Genomic DNA, 9,991 nt, shown 5'->3' with positions numbered 1-9,991 from the left:
ACTAAATTTTGGGTTTAATAAGGAGTTGCGCTAATATTGCGCAACATAAAAATTTTCAACTACCACCATTTTATTCTATAGGGTCTTGGCATTCAGAAAATATATAATGTTGGGGGGTTTTACGTCATTTTCAGGCCTAAAATGTGGAATATAACATGGGTGCAAAAAATGAAAAAAAAGGCCTCAGTTATGAAGGGGTTAATGAAGCTGCCCATAGGATGTACTTGTTCAGTGCAGTGATACTATTTCACTCAGCCTAGTAAACATGCACTTTCTGGTGTCGCCGCTCTCGCAGTGCCTGCCCTCTGAACTACAACTCGACATCTGAACAATGTAACAATATCATTGCTTGCTGGAAGCAATGCATGATGGGATATGTAGTGTTGAGAAATGGAGATTGCATCACATCAAGCAGCAGGGAAAGAGACGCAAAGCACACTGGGAATCCAGGGAGTTGATGAAAGTGATGGGCAGACGGGAGGCAGCAATCATTACATACATTGATTTTTTTTTTTTTTTTAAGCAAGCTTTGATTGTATTATCAACAGAAACTCTAGTGTGTATTCCTATTAGACTGCTGATGTTATAACGGGGTAGTATATGATGGGACTTTATAACCCCTTTTAGGACTCTAAAGGGGCCCATACACTGTACAATTCTCATATGAGAATCGCGGGAAATCCTGCGATCGTACGAGAATCGTACAGTGTATGGAAGGCGTGCGACCGTTTCTACTGTACGGTCGCACGTCTTCTGTCGAACAAGCAGGCTTGAAAACCCGCCGAGAATAGTACGATTCTCGGCAGGTTAGTGGCCTGCTTGTTCGACAACTGCCAAACGGGCCGGTGTGCGCACGCGCACACTGCCCGTTCACAGTGATCGGAAGCCCGCCCCTCACTGCCGTCATCGGAAGCCCGCCCCTCAGCGGGGCAGGCTTTCGATGATCGCAAGTACGATCTGCCCGTCCAAGGTGGGCAGATCGTACGAGCTTTCAATGAGCTTACGACCATCGCAAGACAAAGGTCTTGCGATGGTCGTAAGGTGTATGGGCACCTTAAGGCCTGGTTCACACCTGAACGTTTTGTAGCGCGCTCGACGAACGCTCTACAAAACGCTCAAACATCTAAATCCCATTGTATTCAATGGGTCTGGTTCACACCTTGCCGTATTTCCGCCCGTCCGAACGCGATACAAAACGGCCCCCGCCCAAATAAGTACATGTACTTCTTTGGAGCGTTTTGGGCTCGCGTTTCCATTGGGATACAGCCAAGTAGCCCACTGAAACGCGCGTTTGTCGTGCGGTTTTTTACCACGAATTGTGCATATTCAATACGCCTAGGTATGAACCCAGCCTTATGGTGGTCTAGGCCTTGGGGAAAATTACCTATTTAAACTTGCGTCGGGCCGGCTTGGTTACATATAAATAGCTATGTGTCACCTCAGGAGGGCTGCTGGGGATCCTGAAATTCACAGTAGTAGTCTGTGCTACATACAGTCAGCGCTGTCCTGTTGTGGATGCTGCTGGAGCAGCTTGCTGTCTGAACACGGGGAGTCGTTCGCTCGCCTACCGCCACCGTTCACCATACGTTTCAATTTTTATTATTATTTTCTCAAAGAATAAAAGACCTTTTCTTATTGGACATGGTGGTGAGTGTTTCGTTATCAGCCCCTCCTGTCCACCTCCAATCAGAGAAGACCTTGTATTCAGTGGAAAAAAAATACAAGGTGCTCTCTCAATGGCGGAGGTGCTGAACGAGTGACTCCCTGTGTTCGGCATACTGACGTCTAGTCGTTCCACCAGCGCCTGTAACAGGACAGTGCTGACTCTACGTAGGACAGACTACTATAGTGAATTTCGGCATCCCCAGCAGCCCTCCAGATGTGACACATGGATAATCTCATTTAAAGGAGAATTATGAGGTGAGTGATTTTCCACTCAGCCTCATAATCTGAGCCGACCTGTGACAATGAAACTGTCACAGGTCGGCTCAGTAGATCAGGAAGTGAGAGAACACATAATGTCGCACGTTCACTTCTTGATCTATCCCTGCGGAGAGCCGTGCCTGTCACTCATGGCTCCCTGCAAGGATTCCCCTGCTCCGATCCTCCATCGCTGACTGGCGGGAAGGACGGGGGAGGGGGCGGGCACAGCTGGCTCTTCCTCTGAATAGGCAGAGCCAGCTGTCACTCACGCTGGGTGGATCTGTCCCGGCTGCGACGGTCTCAGTATATGGCGAGCTGTAGCTCGCGGTATACTGAGCTTTGGGTCATGGGAGGACATAAACTAGCTGAGGAAAACACTTGCCCCATAGTTCTCCTTTATGAACAAACCTACAGTCCCTATCTTGTTCGTAACCCTGGGGGTACCGTAAATACACTTTACAGAGAAAACGGTCACTTTGTAAGTTTAGGGCAAAATGATAGAGTTTTGGGGATGCAACTACAAATCCCATGAGGTATTGCAAGGCTGACAGTCAGCGGCATACTGAGCTTTGGGTCACGGGAGAACACTAGTTTGTGTTCGCCCGTGACCCTTAGGAGAGCTATGGAAAAGCCCTGACCCCATAGTTCTCCTTTAACCAAACTACCTCAATTTAGTGTGTAAATAAATCATTTCCGGAGTTCTGCTTTAAAACACTGGCACCTTCGCACACTCGCTAAGCTGCAACTTGTTCCTCTGCAATGCTAGTTACTTAATCTGTGATAAGGTGCCAGCATGCTGAAATAATCTGCATCCTGTGCAGTCTAGTGTGCCTCTCTCACACCTTTGTGACACATTTCGAGCGCTCCATCCAGCCAGAAAGTGCTAAGCGATTGCATTGCAAGTCTATAAATATTCCTATTGGAATGTCTTTTATCAGGCCCGTGGGATACCTTGCCCCCGTGTCTCCGCATAGCGGAGGGGAATTGCTCGCATGGTGCAAATGTTTGATAGGCTGTAGAACGTGTCGTATTGTAACAGCTGTAGGCTTGGCAAACACAGCCAGTCTGCACACATGGATTGCCCATTAATATGGCTGAACTGGGAATGACATGCTTGTGTTGTAACCTAGCTGGACTGTCTGCTGCTACAGGGCAGATTGTGCCTCCCGTTCCTAGGAAGCCATATGGTGAGCTTTCTTCAACTGCAAGATGGAATAAACCTTATTGCAAGATTGGGGGTCTAATTTTAAATGCAGCAAATCTGCAAAGTCTGAATTGCAGAGCAGGGTAGATAAACATGGTGGAGTTTGTGTTCAGTCCTAATTTATCTCTCGACAAATGCAATGTTGAGTTTTGCTGAGTTCCCAGGTCTTTATAGCTGTGATGTCCTTTTTCAAAGGGATCCAGCATTTGGAGAGAAGGGGCTGATGACTAAAGCCCCCAACTCCCACCCCAGTCCAGGAGGCTGACTGGAACAGGGTTGGGCACATCCAAGCATAGTTTTACATGGTCTTCCAAGTGATTATAAGGAGCCAGGAGGTGACCCACAATAGTGAAATATCAGTTTTAAAGAGAACAGCGTCTATGGGAAACTGAATCTCCATTCCTGAGTTCTTAAAAAAAAAATACACATTTACTGAGATTAATAATAATAATATTATTATTGTGCTTGGATTTTTTTATCGGAGCACAAGAGTCAGGCAGTAAGGCCATCTGGTCTTGGTGTTAGAGGAACTTTCTTCCCCCATTTAACTGATGGGTTATCCACAAAAACCATACTTGCAAGCCCAGCGATCCAACGGTGTTCTGTAGGGATCTGGCACTTCACTACTTTACACCTGGTCCTGGACCGCCATCTTCATCTCTGACATCATCGGCAACCTGCTGTATGTTCCGGGTTCTTGCAGCCAGCCCTCACATGACACACATGTGCCACGGCGCATCATTGGGGAGCTGCACGCAGAGCCGTAGCTAGCTCCTTTTGCACCCGAGGCAAGAACAGAAAACTGTGCCCCCCAACAGACGCGCGATGTCACACAACGCCGCGCACACGCGGCATCATGTGACGTCATGTGCCCCGCCTCCAGGCAGGGGAGAGCAGCAGGGATTCTAAAACATTTCAAATCCTCGTGGGTTATGTGTGAAACGGCAACACATACACCATTAAGCCACCCTACTTTTGGTCATGCTCCCATGTGTCCAGCAGGGAGCATGCGTTAATTTGTTCTTTTTATACCCTTTCAAGGTGTCCCTCCTAATTTATTTCCAACCAAGGTGGTACATGGTGCATTAGTAGGCACCCATACATATAGGCCCATCAGGGGACTCCTAGGAAAGCTTTCTTAAGAGGGGCTGTACAGCTTTTAGAATAGTGGCCATCAATAAGGCAGCCATCTTGGTGTCAAATGACGTTAGTAAACTTATAGAAGGCTGCATGAGAGATCGTTCAGAAAGCTCCAAGAGATAGGTCTGTGTTATCAGTGGCCTGCAGAAGGGAGGGGTCACTGACTTGCTCCATTTTTATAGTACTAGGCCTTCCATAATGTAGGAATGCAGCCTTATCTAAAGCTGGAGAGTGCTGATAGACACTGTGTTAAGACATAAATACCTATGCAAATAACATTGTGCAAGTTTATATTCTGCCTTTTAGGGTATATACAGTGTGTGTGGCTACTAGGGCTGCAACTATTGATTATTTTCATAATCAATTGGGGGGGCGGTGTCCAACAGCTGGTGAAGTAGTGCTCCATTTAATTATTATTATACAGGATTTATATAGCGCCAACAGTTTGCGCAGCGCTTTACAATATAAGGAAGACCTAACAATCACAATACAAGACAAGATGATGAGTGCCCTGCCCCTGAGGGCTTACAATCCAAAAGTAGGGGGAAGTGATACATGTGGTTAGGTTGAGGTGAGATAGGCTTCCCTGAGGAGATGAGTCTTAAGGGATCGCCTAAAGGCAGTCAGAGTGGGAGATAGACGGACAGTTGGGGTAGAGAGTTCCATAGAACGGGAGAGGCTCTTGTGAAGTCCTGGAGGCGAGCATGGGAGGAGTTGATGAGGGAGCTGGAAAGCAGGAGGTCATTTGAAGCGCGGAGGGGGCGGTTAGGGTAATTCCTGAGACAAGGTTTGAGATATAGCCGGGGGCAGAGTTGTGGATGGCTTTGTAAGTGGTTGTTCATATTTTGAATTTTATCCTTTGGGCTATTGGAAGCCGGTGTAGGGATTGGCAGAGGGAGGTTGCAGACACTGAGCGGTTGGTTAGGTGGATGAGTCTAGCAGTGTCCTGGAGGCGAGCATGGGAGGAGTTGATGAGGGAGCTGGAAAGCAGGAGGTCATTTGAAGCGCGGAGGGGGCGGTTAGGGTAATTCCTGAGACAAGGTTTGAGATATAGCCGGGGGCAGAGTTGTGGATGGCTTTGTAAGTGGTTGTTCATATTTTGAATTTTATCCTTTGGGCTATTGGAAGCCGGTGTAGGGATTGGCAGAGGGAGGTTGCAGACACTGAGCGGTTGGTTAGGTGGATGAGTCTAGCAGCTGCATTCATGATAGACTGAAGGGGGGACAGCCTGTGTAGTAGAAGGTGAGGGGGGAGCTGCAATAGTCAAGACGAGAGATAACAAGCGAGTGGATGAGTAATTTTGTGGTGTCATTGGTGAGGAAGGGGCGTATTTTGGAGATGTTACGAAGGTGAAGGCAGCAGGATTTGGATAGTGATTGGATGTGGGGAAGAAAGGTGAGGTCCGAGTCCAGGGTGACACCTAGCACCTTGGCATGGGGGGAGGGCTGGATAGTTGTGTTAACAATCTCAAGGGAAAAGTTGGGGGAAGGTGCACGGGCAGGATGTCCAACACCTGGTGAGGTCGTGCTCCATTTAATGAAGTGACTGGTTCTCTAAGTGCTACTGGAAATAAGGGTTCTTGTGACCATGAGAGTTCAGGTATCCTAGGGGATACTTTATAATAGGTGCCCTACACCGGAGGATACTTGGTAATTGCTTTTATAAAGCGTTTGCTGGTTGAGAAACACAGTTAAGCAACTGCACACACACACACACACAGTTGAGAAAGACTGATATGTGGGTTTTATTACAGGTCTCATACAAGATGTATTGTTAACATCCGTGTGGGTTTTATTACAGGTCTCATACAAGATGTATTGTTAACATCCGTGTCTACTATGTTGAAGGCTTTCTGCTTTGTCTGCAGACCTGCAGTGAGGATGTTAAGATTCAGGCCGCAGCAGTCTGCAGTAGTTTAGGAGATGGGGGTATGCAGAGCGGCTGCTGATCCTTGTTTTTTGGCAACGGACAGACACGGTGACGTCAGCTGGTCTGCCGCAGGAAAGATCAGTCTATTAGTACCGCCTCGCAGCACTTCTAGAACAATGCTCTAGTCTGCTGACTATCACAGATAACCTTTTATCCAGTTAATTCCAGCATGGAGACCAGGATGGTCAGCAGCCACCCCAGAGCTGCTCACAGACTTTCCCGTTCCTGAATCTTCCTTCTGCAGAGGACTCCATAACCGCACGACATTTGCGCATAGTCTTAATATATGTGTATTTATACATCACCAAGTGTAAAGATTAGTCCGGGATACATGTGTTGAAGTATGAGTGTTAGTGACTACAGACGATTGGGTGTCCAGTAGCATTCCATGATCCAGAACCCTTAGGCTGGCCATAAACTGTTTTTCTCATTCACCCTATAACAGGCACCTCTGGTTAAGATTACAAGCTTCCATGATGACACAGATTGCCTAGATTGCCTTCTGTCTAGAAGCTGGTTCAAAGCAATGATGTGAAGCCTCATCTAAAGTGGCTGAAAGAGGCTGGTCAAATAGGACATATTTGAAGTCATATTTGTGTCATTTTGCTGTTGTAATGTACTAATATTAAAGCATGTTGATTCATATGAATGCCATACTATGGGCTGTAACTGACCGATACGTGGTAGCGCCGGCCCAGTAGGAATTGGTTTTGATGAATGTCTGAAAAACTGCGTGATGTACTGCTTGAGGGAGGCAACCCGTGATAACTATGTGTGTAGTGTATGGTCATGGTCCAAGACTGCTGCCTCTCTGGTCGTGATGGGAGGGATTGCTCTTCAGAGGATCAAATCCTGGATGTGTGATTGGGCGCGCCTCCTAAACAAAATGGTTCATTTAAGGTTGTTTGAATGGAAATGTCACATACAGCCAATTTCATTTCGAAGCAGTTGAACTCCCCCCTTCAGGGCTTGAGCAACAATCTTGCAACCTGCTCTTTCGATCAGCTTGATCGAGGGGTGCCAGAGGGGTGCTGACAGGGGCACCCACGGCAAGTTTTGGCTGGTTCATCAAGAACCGTCCGGAATTCTGACTGTGAATAGCCTACTTAAAGGAGAACTGAGGTCAGTGCTTTTCACTCACCTCATAGTTCTAGCCGACCTGTGACAATGAGACTGTGACAGGTCGGCTCAGTAGATCGGGAGGTGAGCGAACACATACCAGGTTCGCTCACCTCTCGATCCTGTCACGGCTCTCTGCTCGCGGTATACTGAGCCTAGGGTGACGGGCCTAGGGTCGCGGTATGCTGCGGCGTCTCAGTATACTGAGCCTAGGGTGACTGGAGGACGCTAGTTTGTGTCCTCCCGTTACCCTAAGGAGAACTATGGGGAAAAGCCTTAACCCCATAGTTCTCCTTTTTAAGTAAAGAAATCAGGATTTGAAGCCTGAATTAGGAGGGAATGAGCTTGGAGTGTCAGCGTGACCCATTTGCACTGATGTATTGTGGATACCATAAACCAGGTTGGACAATTTAATATGGAATTCAGAAAGTACTATCCAATCCTGGAGCCAGCTCCATTGATAACAACTAGAGAACCTCCAAAGTTAGTCACCAGCTGTAATTTTGTAGGCAGCATTGGATACCAGGCCTGCCATAGACTTTTTTCAGTGAACTATGTAGATGTGTGGGGAGGTTAAATAAACGTAGCTATGCAGGACTTTGTGTTTATGCAGTGAGGGCCCGCAGTACATCCGTCTGCAGCATTTCTGGCTCATTGAGACAATATTCAGGAAGCAACATTCCAGAAGGATGGGGCCCTGTTCAGTGTGTGCGTATTTTCGCAGGGTGGGACCTGAGAACTGTGCCGTCCAAATGAACCCTCTCAGATTATGTTAAGGATTTCTGTATTAACCCCTGCTTCCGACCTGTACGTTGGAACATATCTGCAAAGAAGACCCCTTACTAAAAAGCTGGCTGTGCACATTGTTTTTTGCATGTTTGTTTGCCTACAATCCAAAACACTAACGGTTATTCTATAAAGGGTGGAGAGTTTGGAGAAGTGAACAGTCTAGGTCAGTGGTCCTCAACCTGTGTAACCTCAGGACCTACATTTGTCCTTGGTCATTTAGTCGCAACCCAAGTTGCACTGCAATGGAATGCATGACATTGCAGTACTTGGCGTTTATATGCAGGCTGTTCCTGCCTTCTCCAAACTCGTCATCCTTTTGTGAATAACCCTAAAAATGGTCCATCTTCAATATTTGTCATATGACAAACCTATAAGGTGGTCCTTCCTGAGGCTCATTCAAGGCAAACGTGGCATGTGCCATTTAAATGGACATGGGGGGCACAACCAACTAGACTAATGCCTCGCCCTTTAATTCATTCCATCTGCTAGGCTGGATGTCTCTGTAAACCCCTATATTTACTGCCAACCCAATCTCCTGGAACTTCCATTTCAAGCATGACTGATTGTGGATATCCATTCTAATTTTGCAGCCCAGGGGATCACCACATTCTGATTAGATCTGCCCTTGATGGGTTATTAAATGAAGTCTAAAGGTGACCCTACACTAGTAGATTTTCAGTGGGGGATTTTCGTTTCTGCCACAAACCCTAGCTCGATTTGTAGTTTCAGTACGCTATGAAGCATCGACAAATGTTGATTTCGGAAATTGTTCGTTAGCCATACTAACCAGCCAATTTTTGAGGAACAACGGTAATAATTACCTTTTACGCATGTGCTGTTTTCTTGAGTTTTTTGAGGAACAAAAACTCCACTGATTTCATTGGATTTTTTTTTTGTTTGGTCAGAGAAAAATGTTCCAACCCCACCGTATGTAAAATTTCGATCACAATATCCAAAATGAAAATTGATTATGTACTATCAACTCTTTGATTTTCATTTGAAAGGCCGTTCATGTACGATTTCCCAATGAAAATCCTACAATGTATGGCCACCTTAAATCTGAGATACTGTTGTCCTCTGAGGTACTGTGAAAGCCCTGCTTAGGCCTGAATGGTGTGTCCCCCTTCGCCGCTGCTGAATGGTGTGTCGCCCTTCGCCGCTGCTGAATGGTGTGTCGCCCTTCGCCGCTGCTGAATGGTGTGTCGCCCTTCGCCGCTGCTGAATGGTGTGTCGCCCTTCGCCGCTGCTGAATGTTGTGTCGCCCTTCGCCGCTGCTGAATGTTGTGTCGCCCTTCGCCGCTGCTGAATGTTGTGTCGCCCTTCGCCGCTGCTGAATGGTGTGTCGCCCTTCGCCGCGGCTGAATGGTGTGTCGCCCTTCGCCAACTCCCAAGGTTGGGAGGTGTGCCGCTGGGTACGTATGAATGCCAGCTACATAAAACTACATTGACCTGCTCGTTATTTATTAATTTTATATTTCTGTAGCGCTTTTCTTAAAGCGCATTTTAGCTGGTGTTGGGGCAGATGGGGAGGCAGCCATCTTGGTCGCACCCAATAGACTATCCTACTTAGGCAGACTTCAGACTGGAGTCAGTTAACCTGCCAGTATATCTAACATTGTGGGAGGAAACCTGGAGTACCTGGATGAAACCCATGCAAGCCCAGGGAGGACAAATTCCATGCAGGTTGTGTCCTAGCCAAAAAAGCAAATCTGGTAGCCACTCGGATCTCCGGTTAAAACCAGCAAAACCTCTTTTTTCCCAACCTGAATAATTAAGCAAGAGTTTGTTCTTTTGATAGCCAAGCAGTAATGTGTTTGGGACACTTTTGTACTCCATGACCTGACTGGGACTGCAACCAGCAGAAGTATTAGCCACTAAGCTAGTTGG

The 9,991-nt window shown here is 47.0% G+C and overlaps 1 protein-coding gene across 4 annotated transcripts in view; it reads left to right on the top strand.

The window, feature by feature from the left end:
* The window catches only part of SPTAN1 (spectrin alpha, non-erythrocytic 1), an 89,784-nt gene that overhangs the window by 15,286 nt on the left and 64,507 nt on the right, over positions 1–9,991 (top strand). The gene's annotated exons all lie outside the window — the stretch shown is intronic.

The sequence above is a fragment of the Nanorana parkeri genome, unplaced genomic scaffold (assembly GCF_000935625.1).
Source record: "Nanorana parkeri isolate BGI_ZX_2015 unplaced genomic scaffold, ASM93562v1 scaffold854, whole genome shotgun sequence".
Taxonomy (NCBI): domain Eukaryota; kingdom Metazoa; phylum Chordata; class Amphibia; order Anura; family Dicroglossidae; genus Nanorana; species Nanorana parkeri.
The sequence above is the reverse complement of the archived record's forward strand: the minus strand, read 5'-3'. Positions and strand labels throughout refer to the sequence as shown.